Genomic DNA, 23,504 nt, shown 5'->3' with positions numbered 1-23,504 from the left:
TGCACACACACACACACTCCTGTCTCCACCGATACAAATAGCAAGTCACCTTGAACCGGCCTCCTTTCCTCAGAGAAAAGCCATGGGGCAGACCTCTCTCTTGTGTCATCATAGGGGCTGGAGACACCCCTCAGGGGTAAAGGTAAATGCAACCTATTCTGGCCCCACCAGGGCAGACATCTGTCTGCAGTCCTCTTGGTTTGTAAACCTGATCCCTTGGGATGAGGGGAATCGTGTTCATGAGAATCCCAGGGCTTCCAAGAAGATAAGGAGTCCCAACGCCTGTATGAAAACTCATCTCCGTGGCCTGGGTGCCCTGCCCTCCTGAATGTGAGCCCACAGGACAGGGGTTTGGTCTATACTGCTTACCCGTGTCCCAGGACCTGCTCCTGGGCCCGGCACAGAGTAGGTCCTCAATGAATCTTTGTTTAGGGAATAAATGAACAAAGGTGTATTTGCAGGAAAGGATTCCAAGGGCTCAGAAGGGTGCCCACCAGGAGGACAAGGCAAACATGACCTGGGCCACAGGTCAACACAAGGTCTGGGCCAGGCACTGGCTGGGGATCGGGACAGAGAGGTAGACAAAGAGAGACTCAGCTAGTCGGGCTGAAGCCAAGGAATAGGATTCTGGAAGCACCAGGGCCAGGTAGATCTTGAAGGCATCTTGGTGATGGGCGCCCGGGTCTCCGGCCTCTCCTGGGCACGTGGGGTGAGCCAGAGCTTAGGGTCAAGTCCTTGCAGGATGTGGAAGACTCGTCTGGTTATATTTTCGTTTCCTCTCAAGCAGTATGGCTTGCTGGCATTCTTTGGAGTTGCATTCTGCCAGAAGCCCCCAGATTTAACCTTCAGGAGGCTTGTAGAGACACATGGAGATGGGGTCTTCAGTCTGGCTCAGGAGCTGGTGTTGCCAGAGAGGAAAGAGATTCTGCCGCTTCTAGCTGGAGAGGGCAGGACTCCTTCACTGGGAGCCCCTCCCAGAAAGCAGCAGCGCTGACTCTGGTCAAACAAGCTGAACTCTGCACGTCTGTCTGTCCATCTGCATTGGGGGGACAGCATCACCTGTCTCAGCAGCTCCCTCTGCACGCCTGGCCGACTGAGCAGGGACAGGAGCCCTGGCATCCAGGACGAAGTCGTTTTAGCCCCACAAGAGCAAAGCAGGCCCTGGATATATATATTTTTAAAAAGAAAGGAGGGGGAAAAGAGACAAAAAAGCAATCCAGGCACCTCTAGCCCAGCACTCTTTTACAAACATCCTACTTCTGCCAACATTCAAATCCAGATTCCTGGAACGGACAGCTAGAACTTAAGTGAGCAAAGAAACCACACCCCGGTCACTCCCAGTGCCTCCCCGCTCACACAGCCCCCTGTCCCCTGTGCCAGCAAGGCGTCTGGGCAGCAGGGAGCGGGGGGTGGCCTTCTCGGGAGATTCGGTCAGCAGATGCAACCCCAGCAGCAGCAGCTGAAGAACTACGGGAGGATAAGGCAGAGCACGTGGGGCCATATCACGGGGGCGTTGGGGGGCTGCTGGAGTCAGGACTTCGTGCTTCGGCACAGGGGAGCCTTTGGAGGTGTTTGAGCCAGAGAGTGACTTTTTAGACATGTGCTTTAGAAGTGTTCTATTTAGGGAAACCGAATGTTCCAGTGTGCCTGGCTCCGTCCTGGTTTTCCAGGACAGTCCCAATTTATGCCTGCTATCCCCATTAGCTCCCTGTTACACTCTCAAAAGTATCCCGGTCTTGTTTACTGGATATTTTATGATATTATGGAATTATTTTTAATTTTTTAAGATAGGATAGGAGCATTGTGGTTGTGTTTTAAAAAAGAAAGATTTTATCTTTTAGAGATAGCATATTTCAATATTTATAAATGAACGTTGTCTGAGATTTGCTTCCAAATAATCCGAGGGCTGGGAGGCAGCAGGGAGTAGGCGGGAGTAGAGATGACCCAAGATTGGTTGAGTTAGTAATTGTTGCAGTTTCATGTGGATACACGGGGCTTCATTATACCACTATATCACAATAGTTGTTTGAAATTGTCTGCTACAAAAAGTTTAAAAAGTAAGGCACCTGGGTGGCTCAGTCGGTTAAGCGTCTGCCTTTGGCTCAGGTCATGATCTCCGGGTTGTTCTGAGTTTGAGCCTCATGTCGGGCTCCCTGCTTAGCAGGGACTCTGCTTCTCCCTCTCCCTCTGCCCACCACCCACTCCCCCCGGCTCATGCTCGCTCACTCTCTCTCTCTCTGTCTCGAATAAATAAAAAATATTTTTAAAAAGTTTAAAAAGGAAGCATCCCAGACTGGACAATAAATATGGTCACTCTAGTTCAATCACTAGGAAGGATTTTGCCCCCAAGGGACAGTTGGCAGCATCTAGAGACATCCTGAGTTGTCACAACATGGTGTGTGGGGGGGGCACGTGCCACTGCATCTCGTGGGTACAGCCCGAGGATGCTGCTAAGTGCTGTCATGCACAGCACAGCCCCCACAGCAAAGCGTTATTCAGCCCGAAGTGTCAGTGGTCCTGAGACTGGGGACCTGGGCTAGCGCCACTGTCTATGATTTAAAGCACCGATCCATGAACAGGAGGGATGGTGTGTTTGTGTAGGAGTTCCCTGTAGTTTATGCTCTAGGCACCTGAAGGAATTCACACTATAGGAGTGGCTAGCAAGAGCGTCAAACACAGTTCTCCAAATCTGCTTCCCAAAACTCATTCGTTAGCATGGAAGGTGTTCAAGATCATGTGTCATTGGTGACATAAGTGATATTCAAGAACTATGTTTGGTTGGAAAGATGGTGGAGGCACCTATCTCTTTACTTGAACTATACTCATGGACTGATGTGCTGGGTCTGTTCCTATTTGGTTCTGGGTCTCTCTCTGAGCCCCTACTACCCCCCAACTCCAATAGAAGCTTCTTCCACTGGAAGGTGGGCTGGTCCTGCCGACAGCACCTACATAGGCTTCTCTTTGGGGCACCGAACTTTTCATGCACATGCTTGCCGGCATAGCTAAGGACAAAGAAGGGGGAATCCCCCAGGCTTAGTGGAGAGGGGCAAATGACTGTTTTTATGCCTACTCGCTATTAAAAATATGTCATTGTGGAAGAATCTCATCTGAAATTTGCTTTCATTGTAACATCCCATCACTTGAAGACTCAGAGCCCCCACCTAGTCCCTGGGGACACCACCGTTTGCCTAAGAGCCTGAGAATCAGGGAATGGCCACGTTGACTGAGATCAGGAGGATAATGCTGGTGGTGTGTGCAGGGGACAGATGGCAGAGGAGACTGGACCTTTCCCTTCCTTCTGCGTCTTTCTAGTATCTTTTTAATATTCCTTACCTTGCTGGCATCAGTACTATGTGTCACACCTTTTCCCATCCACCAGGGTCTCACCCGTGTCTCCCAACACCCACATCAGTGGTTTCCACCGCATCCAGGAATGATCTCTTTGTGCCCAGGCCTCCAAGGCAGGGCAGTAAACACTCAGGACAGCCGTGTGGCCTGAGTCTGGCCTCTGGGGCTGGAATTCGTCACGGTGGCCAAGACTGGTTTTCAGCTTCCTTTCATCGGCGTCCAGCAGCAGCCAGGCAGGAACAGACCGCCTCAGTGTCCTAGAAAGCCAGAGGGCCTGGCTGTTCGGTGCCACACTTCCTGCCCCCGGCTAAGCTCCCTGGTCATAAGTGATGTTCATGCATTTAGGGGCAGGGGGACAGTCAGTGAACAGTGAGAGTGGCTGGGAGGGCCACTCAGGAAACCTTTTCCGTCCTCAACAGCTCAGGGAAAGTGCCCTTATCAGAGCATATTCTGAAAGCCTGTTTGTCTGGAGAGGGTGGAGAGGGCGGGGAGCACTGAGTGTTTGAGTGGGGAAAGGGGTGGGCATCGCAGGGGAAGAATGCCAGCACATCAAGGGAGGCGGGAGGATCCAGAAAGAACTTTCTAGAGCTGTCACGAGATGAACTCTGGTAACTTCGCCATTCTCAGGAGAAGCATTGCTGCCCTAGACAGTCCCCAACATACGTGCACAGACACACACACACACACACACACACACACACACACACCCAGATGTCCAGATGTCCCCAGGCTGCATTAGTTGGTCTCGTGGCCCTTTCTTTCCCAAGGTTTCAGAATACATGTCTGACATGGAGTTTTCTTAGCTGCTAATCCCACATTGTGCCAACTCCCATGGGGCCCCCCAAATGCTCCCTCCTGCTGGCCCAAAGGCAAGCTCCCTCAAGGGGCACCTCTGAAACAGACAGAAGAGTCCCTGCAGGAGGCCGAGACCCCCTCTGGAGGCCTGTGTTCTTCTATTTTGTGGGGACCTCTCGCACAAGTCCATATGGCCAAGAGTTGCATCATGGGGAAGCTTCGGGTGGGAGGGAGAAGGGGTTCTAGGCCTCCCATCATCCCCATAGTCCCCTTCCCCAAACTATGACAAATAAACATATACTGTAACAAACCAAACCAAACCCCAAACACTGCTTCCAGGCCCTTTTCCCACCAGCCATCACCCAAGGCCTGCCTGTCGGGGGTTCTGAGCTCCCCCAGATCTCAGCCCACAGTAGTACTAGGATTCTAGGGGCGTGTGTATGGCGCTCACTCTGGCCTCATCATCTGGGGTTCTCTGAGCAACAGGGACAGGGCTGGGGCTGGGTGTTGTTGATGTCTGTCTTTCCCACAACAGAACTCAGTCCCGAACCCCCTCGCCCCGTCCCCACCCCCGCCCCCACGTGCAGAGGATGTCAATGAGTGTGGGCAGAAGTTAATTGCCTGGCAAGTTCGGATTCGCATCTTTGATCTGCAAACCTGGCAGTGCGGGTAGTGGAGAGAACTCAGGATCTGGGGGCAGACGGACCTGGGCTCGCTTCCCGGCTTTGTCACAAACCGTGTGACCTCGGGCGGTCGCCTCACTCCCCTAAGCCTGGCTGTCCTCGTCTGGAAAGTGGGGACAGTTGTACCAGACTCACAAGGGCCCGCATGAGGGTGATTACACAACGTGCACAAACAGCCCAGCCCAGCGCCCGCTGGCCTCCTGGCTTCCTCGTGGGGATCGGCCGGTCCCAGTGATGAGTTTACCTGGTTTGGGTACTGGGCTTTCTGCATTACCGCATACCAAGCCCTTTATGTAGACCGTGACCCTCACCACAGACCTCTGAGGAAACTGAGGAAAGCATCATCGACAGCACCGCCAGCTTCTCAGAGCCCAGGAAACAGGCCCAGAGTGACAGTGGCGCCTGGCCAAAGTCACACAGCCGGTAAGCGGCATCGCTATGGTTCGAACCAAGTCGTTCAGTGTTGGTACCACGCTGCTCTGAGACCACACTGCTCCGAAGCCACCCTGACTAAAAAAGGAGATCGACAAAGGGACTTTCTCCGAGTTCCTACCAGAGAATGAAGGGCGGTGGTCTCACACCCACCTTTGGATGCTCACTGTGGGGTCCTGGGGAACGGCTCCAGCCCGGGCCTACGGGACGAGCTTTGCTGAGACCTGGCAGGGACGGCCCTGCCCATCACGTCTTCCTCCGCAGCGCGTCCGCCTGCCAGGGCCTTTGAACAATGATTAACTGCAATGGGCAGGCCAGCGCAGGCCGGGACGGGCTCCGTGGGTGAGCTCACCCCTTGCACAACGGCTGCCGCACCCGCCTGCCGGGCTCGGGGGGGACCCGGGGGGGCAGGGCCAGGCAGGCTCCAAGAAGCTGGGGAGACGGCCCCAGGAAGGACAAGGGACAGCCTGGGTACCAGTGATCACCACCACATTCTGAGCCGCAGGACCCCAGCTTGCGGGGCTGCTTCTGGGGCCTCCCATGTGTCCCAGGAGCAGACTCCAGCCCCAGGGCATGGTGGGATCAGCCTTGCTGGAGATGTTTTTCTAATTGTGTCACCTGAGCCTGTCCCCTCTCCTGCAGCCACAGACCAGCATACCGAGATCGGACTGGAGGAGGCAGGAGCTCACCCTGAGACCCCCCCACCCCCCACCCCCACACGCCCGCTCGCGGCCCTCGGCTAATGGAGCTGCACAGCCAGCTCCTGCGCACCTCCTCCCCCGTCCTGGCGGCGTCAGGAAGCACAGGCACACGCATGTTCCAGGCCTGGTGCGCCCACCCACGCACCACCCCCAGGGCCCCTTCCCCAGGAGCGCCCTGGTGAACCTCCATTCAGACTGGGCCAAAGCGGCCTCCAGATGCGCCGCTGTGCCCACACCCCCGTGCCCAGCCTTACCTGAGGCTCGGCCGATTCGTTGGTTGAATGGACTATGCATGTCCTTTGTGCTGCGTAAAGGCCGTGCCCATTTCAGGTCTGGCTCCGCGCTTCGGAAGTCCAGGGAGGCTGAGCTGTGTGGGTGGGAGATGGGGTGGGGGAGGGAGAGAGAATGTCTCTGAAGCTCAGAGGTGCCACAGACAAGGCTGGTCCTCTCCCCTTCCTCAACATTCCAGGAAGGCCAGGTCTGCTGGGCCAATGAGGTGTCTTAGAGGACCTGCGGGTGCCCCTCAGAGTATGCCCCCCACCTCCCTACAGTCCCCAGCGGTGGGGGCACTAGGGAAGGCCAGGGCCTGCCTGGGCTGCCTGGCCTCTCCTCAAAATCTGGGGACACCGTGACCCGAGGCTTTCCAAAAACTCTTCAGCAATAAACAGAGGGTGGGCTCCTCCTGACTGACTGTTTTTGTCCCAGATTCACCTGCCCAGCCTCGGGGAACTCAAGTTTGGGGCCGTCCTGTTTATTCTCTCATAGCACCAGCCCACACCAGATCCTGGGTCTCATCCTCTCAGGGCTACGTGAGACCCTGCCCAGACCCCTTCCTCCGGCCTTCTCACAGTAAATCTGTTTCTTTACTCGGCACCCACTCCCGACGTGAAGAGAATAGAACATGCTTACTGCCCTCAGGAGCACGTGACCTCATGGGGGAGACAGGCATGTGAACAAATGGCAGAGAACGGGCCAGAATTTCCCTGAAGGAGGCCTGTCCCAGCTGCTCTGACTTCTACACAGCACCTTCTGGATACCAGGCCCTGTTCTAAGCAGGTCCCATGTAGTTACTCGTTTTTATCCTGTGAGCTGCACAGCAGGGAATGCCCCTCACTGTAGCTGATGAGAGAAAACAGAGAAGTTGAGTAGCTCGCCCAAGGAAGTAAGTAGCAGGGCCAGGATTCAAACCTGGGCACATGTGCTCTTAGCCACCATGGTAGACCGGCTCTGAAGCAGCATAGAAGAGAAAGGGATGGCCAGGTGTTTCCTAAACCAGATGGCGGCAGTGGGCCTGAGGTGTCTGTCAGAGAGTCTGTCAGAGAAGCAGCATGGGGCAACCAGGACGGAAGAAATAGTACCAGCAACCCCAGGGAGGAGATGGGGACAGGGGTCCATGGACCCCCATTCCCCTGTCTGGTCTGAGTCCCCCAAAATGAGCACATATTTTCATGTCACAGGTAAAACTGAAACACAGACAAACACAATAAAGACTGAGTAGCATGGCAAAAAGCAACACCCTGAGGCAGGCGTTGGCAAACTTTTCTTGTAAAGGGCCAGATGGTAAATATTTGAGGCTTTGGAGGCCATACTTTTTCTGTCACAACGTCTCAGTTCTGCCATGGGAGCTCCAAAGCAGTCACAGACGGTATGTGAACACATGGGCATGGCTGCGTGCCAATAAAACTTTATTTATGGACATGGAAATGTCGCACGACTTTCACATGTCACAAAATAGGATTCTTTCAAATGTTTCAATCGTGTAAAATATAAAAAGTGTTTTTAGCTCACAGGCTGTACGAAAACAGGCAGGTGGGGAGGGATTTGGCCATGGGCCACAGTTTGCCAACCTCTGCTCTACAGCCTCACAGAGGTGAGAGCAAATGGAGGTTTCGGAGAGCTAACTACGCGGATTGCAGGCCGGCTAGAGCCTCGAGGGCCCTGAGAGGAGGTATTGTCACAGCAGGGTCGGCCCCAGCCTCAGGCTCCAGTGTCACCAGTCCCTGGCTGTGAGACCCAGGCGTTTGCTTCTCTGAGGTTCAGTCGCTTCAGCTGTAAAATGCATTGACCTTGAAAGTCCTATGAATGGGGCCAGCTGGGCTGGGGGGTGGAGCGGTGGCCCTTATTGACTCATACCATTGTTTGGGCCATTCTCAAGATTTTAGGCAGGAACTTAATTCAGATATGGGTTTTGGAAACATCTCCCTGGTGGCCATGTGAAGACTGGGTCAGCATAGTGTGAATACCTCCCATTTTACGCTCCAGATCCCCCTCCACCTGCTGCCCTGGGCTGGGAAGACCAACCTGTGTGGACAGCATCACCGGCTCCTCCACCCTCCCACCGCGAGACAGACTCAGCCCACAGGGAGCCCCAGCAGGAGGTGGGGGAAAGAAAGGAGACCAAGGTTCTGGGCATGAACTCCCTACAGGGTGTCTGCAAGCTGGCTGCGCCCATGAGGGAAAGCCAAAGTGCTAGGCCTCCGCTGACCTCCCTAGTTCTCGATGTTTTCCTACCCCTTGCTCACATGTTTGCAAATTCTTCTGTTTATCTCAATTTGAGTGAAACCTGGCAAATTGACTCAAAGAGAGTGAGACTGGAGAGAGGTACCAGTTAGGAGAGCATGGTCATTTTGAGGAAGGGAGGTGAAGCAGTGGGACTGTGAGGGGAAGGAAGAGCTGGAACTGGAAAGTTGGAGATGCTCAGGACACCCAGGAGGTACCCAGGGGGAGAGGACACCCAGGCAGAGAGGCAGGCATTTGGAATGGGAACAATAAGTTTGAAGTGGTACCCGCCAGACACCAGGCTGCTGAATGCACCAGGGTACCCCAGCCCTCCCGCAGTCCTGAGCTGCTTTTTCTTCTCTTTTCTTTTTTTTTTTAAGATTTATTTATTTATTTATTTATTTATTTGACAGAGAGGCAGCGAGAGAGGGAACACAAGCGGGGGGAGTGGGGTGGGAGAAGCAGGCTTCCCACTGAGTAGGGAGCCTGATGCAGGGCTTGATCCCAGAACCCTATGATCATGACCTGAGCTGAAGGCAGACGCTTAACGACTGAGCCACCCAGGAGCCCTGCAGTCCTGATTTTCTACCCAACGTTTATACCACCCACTCCACTGTCCCAGGCGAACCACCATGTTGCTAATAGCCTGGGAGCCTCGGAGAGGGATCAATGCATAAATGGCTGCCGGCCCTGTAGATGCAGGGAGAAGGCTCTCGGCTCCACGAACTTAGCAGGGAGGAGTGACAGGGCACGCTGGGGCCCTCAGGAGAGGCCCAGGAGACTGCATCCCCGAGGGGCCGTGGGTGAGTTACAGCCGGAGCCCCCAGCCGGTGATATTGACAAGGGTTGCTTCCGCCTGTCAGCCAGGGAGGCTGACACCATGAGGCACCTCAATCTGAAATATGTTTGGTTTAAGTCTTCCTTTTAACCACCCATCCTTGTGGCTTGTAGGAGGCAGGAGGTCAGATCCAGGTTTTCCTCCAGAGGGGGTCCTGGTGTTGGCACACGTGCGGGGCAAGGGGAGGGTACCTCCTTCAAAACTCTCCAGGGCTCCATCTCCTTCATAGCTGCACTGCCTTCTGATTTCGTTGTCCGTCCACAAACACTTGATCGAATATTTCTCGGCTGAGTCACGGTTCAGCTTTCCTTCTCCCAGGAAATCAAACATACTCTGGTTTGCCTCTTCCTCATTCTGACCACAGTCATGCCTGACCTTCTCCTGGGATGAGCATTTAGGCTTCTCTGCTCTCTCACCCACAGAACGCTGGGCAGTTAGAGTCTTAGCTCAGATTCACTGCCTTTGAGAGGGCAGCAGTTTGCCCAACGCATGTCTCCATGTGCCCACGACAAATTACCACATCTCCTTCTCCTGCGAGGCTGGCCTCCCTTCAAGCCCCCGCCCCCACCACCCCAGCCCCGGCCCACAGGTCTGGTATTCATTAGTGTCTAGTCGAGGCCTGATTCAGACACATTGCTCCACAGGCAGCCCAGCGGGCAGACAGCTAATGCTTTAGGCAACCCAGGTCTGATCCACTGGTTGGTCAGGTCGGACGGTCATGCAGCTAACAGGAACAGCTGTGTGGACCTCAGCCTGAGGAAGCTGAGACAGGGCCCGTGGAACAGCCCCTTGTTCTGACTCACCAGGGGATGCTGAAACCTTGAAACACTCAGGAAGGACTTTTTTCCCAGAGAGCCTTCCTGGCTCTGCCATCAGGCCAGGGACCTCTCCTTAGGGTGGGCACCCAGCGATCTCTCCTGCCTGGTCTGTGCAGATCATAGGGTGTTAGTTGCCTGAGCACTGCTTTCTGGATCATTCTTCTGTGATCTACTAGAGACTGCGGAGGACTTGAGCTTTCCAGAAGATCCTTTAGGAGCTCGGCTACTGATCCTACACCTTAGTGGGCATGAAGTGATGGCCCTCTCGTCCAGTCGTGGGGGTCAGGGTGGACGGTGGAATGAAAAGACGTTACACAAGTTCGTGCATCTTTGTTTCTGCCAAACCATTTTCGGCTCAGACTTCATGCAGGAAGCAGGTTTCCCATCACAAAATTCCCCAGGAACACCCATGTATGCCCCATGGACTGTAGCCCCTGGGCTCAGATGACAGCTAGGGGCTCCACATCCCATCGCAGAATAGCCCGAGGATCGCAGAATTGGAGGCATGCGAGTCTCCATAGAAATCAGTTGCTAGAGACTTTTTCTTAACACGAGGCACAGACATACCAGCTCGCACAAGATGGTGTCGAAAAGAACGTTTCTGATGAGAATCAGCCGCCCTGATTAAGGCTTCTCAAAGACTCCTTGGTGTGAAGAGGGTAAACGTCCCTCATGGTCCAGTTCACGTAAGGAAGGGTGACATAGGGGTCCCTATAGACTGTGGGCCTGATCAGGCATTCTCGGGGAACCCGCTGGAAATCAGGAAATCCAAAGAGCCTTGAGGAGCAGCCCAGGGCACTTTCGCAGTTGGGAGCCTGGAGGGCCTGGGGGTTTGCTACCGGCTCCCAAGGCTCTGTCTGGGATCCATTTTCCTAAGTGCCCTGAGGAGTGGGGAGGGGTGTGGGAAACACCTTCCGATGGGAAGATCTGCTTCCTGTTGGGATTTCCCCTGTTGATTTCCTGAGCCTCAAGGTCACCAAGCAGCCTCTGTGGCAAAAAGTCAGATGAGCCTACAGAGCAGGGGAGCCTGGATTCTGGTGCCCAGGGTAGGCGTGGCCTGCAGACAGCTCTGTTTAGGAAACTGTGACCCCTAGGGCTCATTCTGACTGCACGGGACACTTTCAGAGGTCAGGAGCCCCGGGGGTCATTTGAACAGGAAGTTCTCAGGTCACATCAAATGTTCCATGTCACAAATCCCCCATTGAACCCCTTTTCAGGAAGTCATCAGTCTCGATGGCAGGGTCGGGGAGGGGCAGGGTATTGTAACTGTCACGAGTAGGTAGCGTCTAGCTGTCCCTCCCGTCTGTGCACCTGGCTAAGGCGCCAGCTCTCCACACAGAACCCACAACAGCACAGCACAGGGACAAGGCCCCGAACTGAAATCACCAGGAGCTCCAGCGAAAAGCTGAAAAGAGGGTGTCTGGCAAAGACACCCCGAGACACTGGTGTGAGAGCCAGGGATGTTCCTGCCTTCCGGACGGTGGAGGCAGTGAGGAGAGACGGCCTCACCCCCTTCTCTCTCTGCGCCCATTCCTGTCTCTCCCTCCCTCCGGGTTCAAGTCCTCCTGCTGTGGCCCCAGGCAGCTGCCGCCCAGCTGCAGATCCCACCAGGCAGACAAAATGTCCCACAGACGGAGAACTCCTCAAACCCGCGCCCCACTCACGTTGTACTTGAGGAGAATCTATGGGTCAGAGTAAGGGTGGGTGACGAAGGGCAGAGCTGCTTCCACTCACAGCCTCAGCCCTGCCCTGGAAGGCTCCTAGAAACTGCTGGAAGTTTCTAGAATTACAAAAGGACCCTCCTAGCACTCCAGGATCCGGCTCAGTGATGCCTCCTCCTGGAAGCCCACCCTCTGAGTAGAGCAGTCTTAGAACCAGTGGGCAGCTGCTGAGAAGGTAATGAGGGGAAGCAGAGGCCAGAAAAGTATGTGGGATGAGGAGGAGGGAGAAGGAGGAGGAGTCACGGTCCATCCTGGCCTCTTGTTCCCTAGGAGGCTGGCTGCACTGGTGTGTGGCCCCAGTTCCTGAGCATCCGTCTTCCAGGTAGCCGCCCAGGACACAGGTGGCACTGTGGGGAGAGGCAGCACGCTAAGAGGAAGACAGGATAAAGGGAGCATCCAGAAGGCCCGAGAGAAGCTGCCTCCACACAGGGGTGGTACTTGGTGGGTGGGGGACACACACTGTGGTGCCTGGACTCCCTGCCTGGGGGCACCCACAGAGCTGGCCCCTTCTTCCTGAACCCTCACAGGAAGTCTTCCCTGAACAAGGAGGCAGTGCTGGGAATCAGGGGCCACTCCTGACCCCTGACCCCCAGGAGCTCATGTCATCACCATCCCCTGCACCATCATGCCCGAGGGGGTGGCCTGCTCTGGCCACTGTGGAAACTTCTCCTGGAGAAACAGCACCCACTTCAGCAATGCCCAGAAAGCCTGAAGCCCCCCCCCCCCCCCACCAACTCACTGCCCCTGCCGGACGTGGTTTCTTAGTTCCTTATATTTTATTATCTCTAGACCTTTCCCAATGAGAAATCCTACCCATCCTTCCAGACCTGCCTGAGAGCTGCCCCCACCCCCGGACACCCACAGTCCTCAGCAGGCTTCTCCCTCCTTCCCTTGCTCCTACAAGGCCTGGAATCAACTCACGGTGAAAAGTGCTTGAGTCTGATGGGTGTCTCCCCAGCAGGACCGTGGGGTTGCTAATGGCCTATTCCACTGGGGAGCCTAGGGCTGGGTGCTCAGTGGGAATCCCTCCCCAGTCCCCATGCCTGCTGGCTTCAGGAACTCCTGCCTGTGGGTGCAGCCCTGCCCCAGGCTTTGCAGGCAGGAGCCCAGCTTCTTCCAGGCTGCACGAACCTGGGGCCTGGTCCTAGCAAACGACCTGCCCAGGGAACTCTCAACAACTTCCCAGCGGTCACCAGCCACGGCTCCTTTCTCCTCGAGGAACTAACTGCTATTCTGTGAGTCAGTAACTGGGGACAAAGGGAAAGGGTGGCCTCATGTGACAGCTACAGTCATGGGGGAAGGCACATCTGCTTCTGCTTCTCCAGAGAGACCGTCTCCCCCGGCGGGAAGGAGGCCCCAGTCACACTACAGGTGCCGTGTGCATGCGGTCTGACCAGACAGGATCCTAGACAGCCACCTGAACAGTCGAAAGACACGGTGCCGGGAGCAAGGGGACCCAGGACGTCTTGGCTCCCCCTCTGATTAGCCAATCACTCCCCTTCTCTGAACCTCAGTTCAAGACCCCTACATGTGATTTCCAGAAATTCATATACGTGGAGAAGCCCTGAGGGGCGACCGCGTCCTAAAGGATCACGAGGGGTGTGTCCCAGTCGGCACGGCCCGCTGCAGCCGCGGCTGGGGGTTCCAACCCTAGTTCTGCCGGTCACTTGCCCACGACCCAGCTCTCTGACCTTGTTTCACACATGAGGAGACCTGAGGCCCAGGAGAGAAGGAATGTCCCCGAGCTTACTGCTCTGCGGCTCTGGGCTCCTTCCCCCTCTTCCCCAGAGGACGCACCCTGAAGGGTCGATGTCCTCAAGAGGGCCAGGGTGTGGAAGGGTGTTCGGCTTCCAAGGGCTGGGATGAAGGCACCGCCTCTCACAGCCCAGCTGGTAAGGCCAGTTCCTCTACCCAGGAGCGTTTATGGCTACACTGGTGACTCCGTGCGTCTGGGGGTGGGGTGGGGGCTGGATGGGACCACATGGCACCAGAGGGAAACCCCGGAGGGGTGGCTGGGGCCACAGCCGGCCCTATGTCTTTCATCTCTGGATGCCGGGGCCTCCCTCCCACATGGTGCCCAGAAGGAGCGCGGGGCTTCCCCTCCTGGAAGCGGCCTCAAGGGGGGTGGATGGTTAGAGCGGGGTTTCGAGTGGGCTACACCTCCCACAGCGCTTGAAGCTTGTGAGGATTTCTGCGTTCAAGGCCCTCCTCCCCGCCCTGCAGCTCCCTCCCAGCCTTTTCAGGGCCATTGGTTAGGGAGGGCTGGGGAGGCCCATGGATGGGGGAAGGGTGGAGAGGGCAGAGTTGTGTGTGTGCAAGGGAAGGCCTCTCCTCTGGTCTGGAGGGTCTTCTTGAGGCTGACAGTGCATCTGTGCACACTGGTCACTTCTTGAAGGAAGTGTCTTTCTTTCTAATGACAATCAAGGCCATGTCCACTCACCATGCCCTCTGCCCGCAGAGCTGGATCTGTCCAGAGCGGGCGCTGTTTCTAATGGGCACAGAGATGTTCTGTAGGCCCCGATGCCCTGAGGCTGGGCTGGGGGTCACCCATCCGTGGGTGGGAATTTGGGTGGGGAGGAGGGTTTGGAAGGCACACAACATGTGGGAACTCAGTTCACAAAGCAGCATCCTCTTAGTGCCAGAACATTTTTTTCCCAATTTCTGACACACCTGGTTGTTGACCACTGCACTCCCAGCCAGGGGAGCCGGCGTTCAGCCTGCGAGCCCCCGACTGCTGCCCTGCCGGCGCTGAGCTGCCTTGAGAAGCCGAAGAGGAACGCTGCGCGGTTGGATGCGTCCTCCCACCCAACGCAAGTCCTGCCCTGTCCGCGCTTCCCTCAAGGGAAGGGTGGGTGGAGGGCCTGGAGCCCAGCCCCCTCCCACAACCACATCTCCAGGCACTGAAGCCCACGGGTCAGCTCTGATCTGAAGGCCAGGCCAGGCCAAGCCCCAGTGGGCTCTGGGATCAGCCAATCTCCCGTTTTGGGTCTCAGGTACTCCCCCCACCATGCATCCCAGGGCTGGGGTTGGGGGGCACAGAGGGAGAGGGCATCAGCCTTCTCCTCCCCGCACTCTCTCCAGTGGAGCCCCCACCCCCACGCGCCCCCAAGACTCTGTGGGGAAGCCAGGGGAGAGCCAGGACCTAGCCTGGTTGTGGCTCTGACACATGGGACCCTCCCTAGAAGCTTCCATAGAATGAGCACCCACACAGCCAGCGCTTTGGCTCAGAGGATCCCTAGGGGCCCACGCCCCGTGACCCATCTGCGCCTCCTTCCCCACCTCAGCCTCCGCACCTGCCCAGGCCCAGGGAGTCAGGCAGAACGCTTGCAAGAGCCGGAGCATAAGCAAAGGAAGGGATGGGGAGCCAGGTCCTCCATGCGCAGCCCCGTCCCTCGCCCGGCCGCCCGGCTCTCGGCCCGCAGCAGCGCCCAGGTGTTTGCCATTACGGCTTTTACTGCGGAGTCTCAGGCTCTGGCTGAAGAAGGCTGAAGGAGCCACCCAGCCCTCCACGCCCCCCACCCCAGGCTGCGCCCACACGGCGGGGCCTGTCCTCTCCCACCAGCTGGCCCTTTGTGGGCAGCCTCTCGCCCTCCCCGGGAGGCCCCCCAGGCCCCGCTCCAGGCTCCAAGCCCATTCCCTTCCACCCATCCTTCACATCGCAACGCCGGAGCGTCCTTCATGGAACAAAGCTAATGATCCCACGCCCTTACTTTTAAATCCACCAAAGGCTGCCGTGTGTGTGTGTGTGTGTGTGTGTGTGTGTGTGTGTGTGTGTTTTAACCACTGGCTCTGATATGTAGCACAGACCAGGTCCCATGGTGTAAATATTCCCACCACAGCTGATTTCAAAGTCACAGTGTGAGGGTCACTGAACTCGTGCCCCATCAGCACTCATGAGCCAGGAGTTGTTGACCTCAGCACACCGCCACTTCTACCCCTTTCCCCTTGACCTGGGATGCCAAGCCCTCCTCTACTGGCACCTGCTGGCCCTCCAGCCTCATCTCTCACTGCAGACACCGCACACGGAAGGGCACCTGTGGGTCCCTGAGTGCACTCAGCCCCGGCCAGAAACACCCCTCTCCTGGGTGGCCTGGCCATCTCCTTTGGTAATACCCAGTTCGGATGTTCCCTCCTCTAGGCTGTCTTCTCTAACTTTGCAAGCCCAACTAGTGCCCTTCCTCCGTGACCCTAGAACACTGCCCTTGGACATCTATATTATTTAATACCTCATGTCTGTCCTTGCCACAAAACTGACGACTCTGCAGAGCCCAGTGCTATGTTCTGGGGTCTCTGGTCCCAGCCCCTGATCCAGAAGAGGCTTCAAGATTGAGTTAGGGAGTAAGATGCATGGAGTAGCAAGCTTGGGGCCCAGGGTTCCATGGGAGGAGCTACTCAGGGACTCAAGGCACTCCCTTGGATCTCTCCCAGCAGAGCCCAGTGCCAGCTACTTGGCCAGCTTTCTAGGAGAACTGCAGGAGAGGGACAGGGGACATGGCCCGTATTGGGGGAAGGGGCATCCTACCCCCTCCTGGGTCTGAGATTGCCCACGTGCCAGCCCCAGCCTGCCCCCGGCACAGAGGGGCACAGAGCTGGCGGGTGCTGGGGCTGAAGTGACCTGCCGCCCCTCCCAGTTGTTTGTAGCCTGGTGACCATGGTTTCCTGCAGGGCGGGCTATCATTGTTGACTTTGGCACCGGCACCCAGGCGTTTCGGGGAGGCCACCCTTTCCCATGCCTGGGAATAGCCTCAGGGGTGGCTGGGGCAGCCCCGGCCTGGAAGAGCCCCCCCAGGTCCTGCCCAGGTGGTCCTTTGTGACCGGAATGGGAAAGACAGGAAGCTGCCGTGGTATGGGGAGGGCTATGGGCTTCCGAGGGAAAAAGACCTGGGTTGGCACATCGGCTTGGCCACTCGGTAGCTGTACAAAGTAACGGCGTGGGGCCTCGATTCCCTCATCTGTAAAATGGAGGTAGTTATACCTGCCTTTCAGGGCTTTTGTGAACATAAGAGTAAAATCCACTGTTCGTGGAGTGTTTGCAGAGTGTCCACAGCAAAGCGCACTTCACTCACATTATCTGTGTAATCCCCCCAGAGTCCTACGAGGTCAGACCTATTAGCCCCATTTCACAGATGAGAAAACAGGTTCCGGGGACTTCCTAGTCACCCAGCAAGTGAGGTACTCCAAAGCTCCCGCTCCTGACGTTCTGCTTCCCTGTGTCCATCAAATTAGTGGGTAGGTGTGTGCGGGGCCTGGCACGTTCCAGGCACATGATAGATGGTAGCTCTTATTAATAATTATCCAAAATCCTGCTGTCTGGCATGTATCAGGAGATGGAATTTTTAAAAATCTCTTTCAAAAAGTTTTATTTGAACCTGAAAGTAGGCATTACGCTCCTTGTTTTCAGCTGAGGAAATCGGAGGCCCGAGGTGGTGCGGGCTTCTCCACAGCCCTACGGCTGCTTCCCGCAGACCCTGGCTGAGCACCAGGTCTGGGCTCTGGGCTTGCCCTCTGCAGGGGGAGGGCTGGCCTCTGGCTCCTGGGAGAAGCCTGGTGTGTCTGTGGGTGCAGGCCAGGAAGAAGGCTGGAAAGACAGGGCCGAGAAGGGCTGACCGTGGGGCCTGGACCAAGAGCGGGCAGAGAGGCCAGATGGCCATCTCCTGCCCCCACCACCCTCTCTTCTGCCCCTACCTTGGGCCCCATAACTGAGTTGGGATGGGGGGCAGGGGAGCACGGGGTGCCTGAAGCTCGAGCCCTGAGCCCTCGTGCATGTCTCTCTTCTCTCCAGACCTGCGTCCTCACCTGGAGAATGGGAAGGATGATAACACCAGCACCACCGCCCAGTCCCAGGACGTCATGAGAACGTGAGGGGCGGACGGTTGTGACTCCCCTGGCCCCATGAGTGGGAGCCCAGCTGCAGAGGGTGCTGCCAGCCTGTACGGAGCCGCAGCGGAAGGGCACATCTCCGGGACAGCTCAGTCCACCTTGCACACAGCGAGGCCCTGTTCTGCGTCTGCGCTCTGAGGCCTGCCAGCTGCTTGTCTGTCCCACCAGGAGACGAGATTCTCTAATATGTTCCAGTGGTAGCACATCTGATAGGTATGGCAAAACATCATAATTTAAAAAGAGAGAAATACATAAACATTTCATGTAGCTTTGAGAACCCGTCATCCAGAGAATAGCAGTTGATCAAATTCTTCCTCCTTCTGTGGACTATGGACAGCCAGCCACTAGCTAAACCGGAACGAACCCACGTGCCTCCGCTTCTGCTATGGCCCAGGAGTAGCCAGGCTGGACCCATCCGGGAGGCTCGGCTGCTTCTGCACTGGGGACCCCTGGGGCCTGGTGGAGACCTTCTTCCCCTGACCCTCCAGGCTGCAGGGACCACTTCCCAGGAGGGTGAATGCTGGGGTCTGTATCATCAAAGCTCCTGGTCACCCTGCCCTGGCAGGGTTCTGGAAGGTGTGAGGGGTGATCTCACCTATGGCTAATCCTAGCTGGGGAGACTGGGTCCAGAGGGAGAGAACACCAGCTGGCAATGTCCATGCTGGGGCTCCTGACGCCTTGCTAGCCCGTGGTGTTGTCCCTGGTTTAACCGCAGCGTCTGCTACTTACCACAAGGCAGCAACAGACCAAATGTGGCCCACCTAGTACCTTACTGAGTCCTCAGGACGCCCCGTGAGGGAATTCACGCAACTGGTAGACAGAACCACAGGGATTCTGAGCCCAAGCATCTGGTTCCAGTCTTAGTCTCAACCACCGTGCTAGTGTGCCCTCTCCATGAGCTGTGAAGGGGTGACCACCTCTCCTGTTCCCCCCACATCACCTTCACTTTGGGGGCTAACAAGAGCCCCCATCCTGAGAAGCCCTTACACCTGTGGGGCAGTGTGCCAGCGAATGCGGGTCCCGGCCGCTCAGGACTTCTGGCCTAGGAAGGGCTCTATAGATCCGGGATTGAAGATGCTCCCCTCCAAGGTCTCTGGGGTCCAGACCGCCCTGGGGGTGGGGGGGGGTGGCTCTGAGGCAGCCCAGGGACACCACGCAGGCTTCCTCTGTGGCTTACACGGGGTCTCATGCTTGCTTGCCTCCCAGGGCTGTAGAGGTTCACATTTTGCCGCTTGGAAGGGTGAGGGGCCCCGGTCTGGCCTGCCCCATGGTTGTGCAGGCTTTGCCTGGTCCAGGGGCCGGCAGCGGCCAATATCCTGTGTTCCAGGTTCGAGGTTCACGGGCCTGGAGGGAAAGGTCCTTGTTCTTACTGGACAAAGGTATAATCCAGTAACTGAGCCACGCCCCAAATGGGGAGTCTTTTTAAACTCACCAGAGGTGCTGCATGGGCTGAGGGCTGGCCTGCCTCCAAGGAGGGGGAACAGTCAGCGCAAGAGCCCTGGAGCAGGTGTCATGGCCTGGCCTCGGGCTCGGGTCTCTCTCCTCCCCAGGGGGGTGCGAAACGCTGCCGGTTATCACAGGTCACTTCTCTCCCTCGGGCAACAAAGACCATGCCTTCTGGATCCGAAATCAGGAGTTGAACTTGGACAAAGGCAGTATTGACTTATGAGTCTAGAAATAAGGAAATCCTCACAGTTGAAGGGCATTTGGATTGTTCTAGTTTCGGGTGATTATGAGTAAAGTCACCGTATCTGCACCACGGAATACGAGTCAGCAATAGAAAGCAACAAGTTCCTGATACACCAGCAGCTTGGCCGGGGCTCAAAGGCAGTCTCCTGAATGGAAGCAGCCAGACTCAAAAGGCTTCATGCTACGTGATTCCATTTATAGGACATCTGGAAAAGGCAAAATTGCCGGGACAGAAAACAGATCAGTGGTCGCCAAGGGCCTGGGCGGGGAGGAGCGTTTGGACGACAGAGGGGCGCTGGGGAGTTTTCAGGGTGCTGTTCACTGCTGTACTTGTGAGGGCGCTTACGTGGCTGTTTGCATTTGTAAAAGTAAGAATGGGTTTTCCTGTACGTAAAATAGATCTCAATTTTTTTAAAAAACAGGAAGAAAATTACATTTCCTTTTCTGTCCCTTTTTCCACTCATTTTGACCTCAACATAAATTTGAATATCAACGAATTTGACTTAGTGGATCTTTCCAACGTGCTTCTGTGTGCCAAGCCCTCTGCTCTGCCCAGAAAAGGGAGTGGCACCCAGAAGCCTGCGCTCGCTCGGGGACACTCCCCACCCCTTCTCGCTTGTGTCCTCAGCCCGTGCCTCCTTCCACACCTCCCAACACGCGTGCTGAGGCCCAGTGCACCCCTGTTTCCCTCTTAGAGGACTCTGGGTCGCTTCGGCCTCATGCTGACTGGTATGGGTCAGTCGGTAACTCTGTGCTGAAATACTGGAATTTCTGAGACGTTTCCATGGTTTATGGGACCATAATATTTGAAGTGGGAACCTGGGAACCATCCTTGACACCTCCTTCCTCCTTGTCACCCCACCTGTCCCATGCCCCACACAGTCAGGGAAGGGGGGGCACAAACCAGCAAGCAGGTGTCCTGAGGGGCCTCAGGTGAGCTGGGTGGCTTATTGGTATGAATCCTATGTCACAACTTCTGCGGAAGCCAGGTGGCAATGTTTTGTTTTGTTTTTTTCACTGACCCCAAAGTGCCCTGGACTGTTGTGCAAAAAAAAATCAATCCACTGGTCTTCTTTTCTGAACGTCTTCACACCTCCCTTCTCCAAGACCACAGCTCGCTCCAGGCCACATACCTTTCACAGGGACCCCGACACAGGCCTCCCAGCTGACCAGCCCCCCATTCCCCTCACCCTGCAGCCAGAGGGGTATTTTGGACCCCAGAACCTGACAGCCTGCTCCCTTAAAATCACGGCACACCAGGAGTCCCCCGCCACCCCATTAAGAAAAGACAAAAGGCCCATTAGAAAAACAGGCCAAAACATATGAAGAAGCAGTTTGCCCTATGAAAAAAGACATACAAATACCAAAAACCCGAACGAAGATTCCTAACTTCCTTTACAGTTGAACATGAAAATCACAACAACTGTGTGATACCGTCTGCATCCCCCCCCCCCCCCCCCGCTCCGTGGAAAAGGAAAATGGAATTCGTGGCTCGTATGCGTGATGGCCCGCGAGGGGGTGTTTACGCGTCTCTCACACGCATTCTGGGTGTGGTGACAGCTGTGGCGAAGTGGTGAAACTTTTGAAGGGTCATCGTGAGGGTCACCCCCTTCCATCCAGAACCCAGTGCTAGAAAGGGGCCCGTGCTGTGTACTGGGAACAGGGCCCTAGACCTGCATCGCATGGTGCCGTGGGAGAGCCGCCGGCCTAAGCGGCTTCCAGCACTGTTGGCAAGAGCAAAAGGCTGCAAATAAGACGTCCAGCAGGAGGGGAGAGTTGGCAATGCCCTGTCCGGACCACGAAATGCTCCGCAGGCGTTAAGAAGAACAGAGTAGCGCCGAGATGACACGGGGTCAGGGAAAGGAGCTGCGGATCTCCCTGGGGAGAGCCTTTCCTTCGGCTGCAACTCTTGAAAGCCCTGGCTTATCCTCACAAGTACATGCACGGAAAAACTTCTGGAAGCATGCACCAAAAACCTGTTAAATGAAATGGCCTTTGGCGAGGGAGACAGGTGGGGAGAAGGAGGCTTTCCCTTTTCATGGTGTACTCTGCTGTTCTGCTTGGATTTCTAATCATGGGCACAGAGTATTTTCATTTGTAAAATGTCATCGGGAAATATCTGGGTGGTGGGATGTGAGGCCAATTTGGTTTTCTTCTTTGTACTTTCCTATATCAAAAAGAATCAAAATCAATGTGTTTAAATGTTGCAAAACAAACAAAAACTTTCACTGCCCTGGGGGATAAAGTCCACGCTCCTGAGCTCGCCCTGGGAGGTCCTTCGGCGCCAGCGGCTGCTTCCCCTCCAGTCTCCCGACTCCGGGGTCCCGGCCGCAGCCAACCCCGTCCGCTTTCCACACCGCAGACAGAGCCCCTTGCTCTCTGTCTTACCTCTGGGCCTTTGGCCATGCTGTCCCATCTACCTGGCATACTCGGCCCCTCCCATTGCCTCTTCATTTCGCCTTCCTCCTCCTTCAGCCTGGCGCCAGGCGCCTGCCCACCCTCCCCCCACCAGCAGTCTCGCCCCGCCTGGCTGGCTCGCCAGCACTCTGGCCTCACCCCTGTCAAGCCTGTGCTCCTATGATGTGGGGAGGGCCTTCCTGCCGGCCAGCCAGCGCCCCCCCCCCCACTACCTCACAATGGCCTGGAAGGTAGGGACAGGGCCTGTGTCACCGACAGCGTCCAGGGCCCAGCACTGTTCCTGGCACACAGGATGCTTCACGAACAATTGCTGACCGAACTGACAGCTGACCACCCGAAGTGAATGGACACACAACCCAGCTGGCACCCGGGCTCATCCCTGCGGCAGGCCTGGCTGCAGGTGAGGTCCCAGGGCCTCGGGCCGGCTGACGCAGGCTGGAGGGGCAGACGGAGCAACCCGCAGCAGCGCCGCCCGCTCACTCCACGCTGGCTTCTATTTCCTCTTCGGCGGGTGCCAAGGCCCTGAACAAATATTTTCCTGGAGTGGAGGAGCGGCTTAGCTCCCAGCCCTAAGTGCTGGAAACACCGCTGGGTCGGGCAGGTTCCAGGAACCAGAGGAAGAGCAGGGTCTGGCTGCAGCTAGGGGAGGGGTGTCCTCGGGGCAGCCCTCTGTGCACGGTGCCCACCCTCCGGCCGGCTGCGGACGGGCCTCTCCACCAGCCGTCACCCCCCTTCCCCGCCCCGCCACCCCCGGGAAGCAGCCGCTTGCTCTGTTCAGCTCACGGCTGGGAAAGACTTTTGCCCTGGGCCCCTCTGCCCATAAATTAGAATCCTCTGGGATCCTGAAGAAAACGTAGGCCATGTGGGCCTCCCTCGTTTTTGCTGAAAAAGCTACAGCGGGGTTTAAAGGAACTAATTAGAATCTCAGAAGCCCTTTTAAAAGCTCCCCCCGCCCTCCCACCACCGCTTTAACTTTCTTATTGCAGAATAACGTACACAGGGCACACTCATCTGAAGTGTAGAGCTGGACGGTTTCTTTACCTATGCAGACACCCTCGTAATCACCACCTACATCAAGCCAGAGACACTTCCAGAGAAGGTTCCTTCCCGTCCCTGCCTCGCCAACCCCACAGCCCCAGCAGAGGCACCACTGGCTCCTATTCACATGGATTAGCTCTGCCTGCTCCCGAGCTTGATATAAATGGAATCACGCAGCAGGGGCTCTTTGTGTCTGAATTCTCGAGCTTTCTACATGGCCTGTGATATTCATCGGCGTTGTATGTGAAGCAGCACTTTGTCCTTTTTGACTGCTGAGTAGCGTTCCACAGTAGGAATGTGTCAGTTCATTCATGCATTGTCCTGTTGGGGGTTGGGTCCGTGTTTGGGCTATGCTGAACGAAGTGTCCAGCACACGCACGCTCTTGTTCTACTTGGATTATATGGAAGGCCCATGTTTCTCTTCAACAGACACTGCTCCAAAGTGCTCGCCTCCATCAGCACGCTCTCCAACCACACGCCCCCGACGTGGCCCCCCCACTATTGTCCATCTCTGATGTCAGCCTTCGTGGTGGGTGTGGTGGTGTCATGCCCTGTGAATAAGCTTCTAAAGACGACTTGACTTTCAGAGCAAGACAGCAGCACCAGGTGGCTACAATGAGCACCCCGAAGGCAAAGACTCCCTT

General features: G+C 56.2%; 1 long non-coding RNA gene across 2 annotated transcripts; it reads right to left on the bottom strand.

Annotated features, from left to right (window-relative positions):
• Positions 1-423: 423 nt before the first annotated feature.
• Positions 424-5,543, bottom strand: LOC130543186 (uncharacterized). Of its 2 annotated transcripts, XR_008958331.1 has the most exons (3): positions 5,412-5,543; positions 3,334-3,605; positions 424-1,161 (listed from the first exon to the last, which is right to left on the bottom strand). It is a non-coding gene; the product is annotated as an uncharacterized LOC130543186 (long non-coding RNA). The 2 variants fall into 2 exon arrangements; XR_008958330.1 differs by having other exon boundaries at positions 424-3,605.
• Between the last annotated feature and the right edge of the window lie 17,961 nt (positions 5,544-23,504).

Source organism: Ursus arctos, unplaced genomic scaffold (assembly GCF_023065955.2).
Source record: "Ursus arctos isolate Adak ecotype North America unplaced genomic scaffold, UrsArc2.0 scaffold_8, whole genome shotgun sequence".
NCBI classification, from domain to species: domain Eukaryota; kingdom Metazoa; phylum Chordata; class Mammalia; order Carnivora; family Ursidae; genus Ursus; species Ursus arctos.
This window is presented reverse-complemented; position numbering and strand designations above follow the sequence as displayed.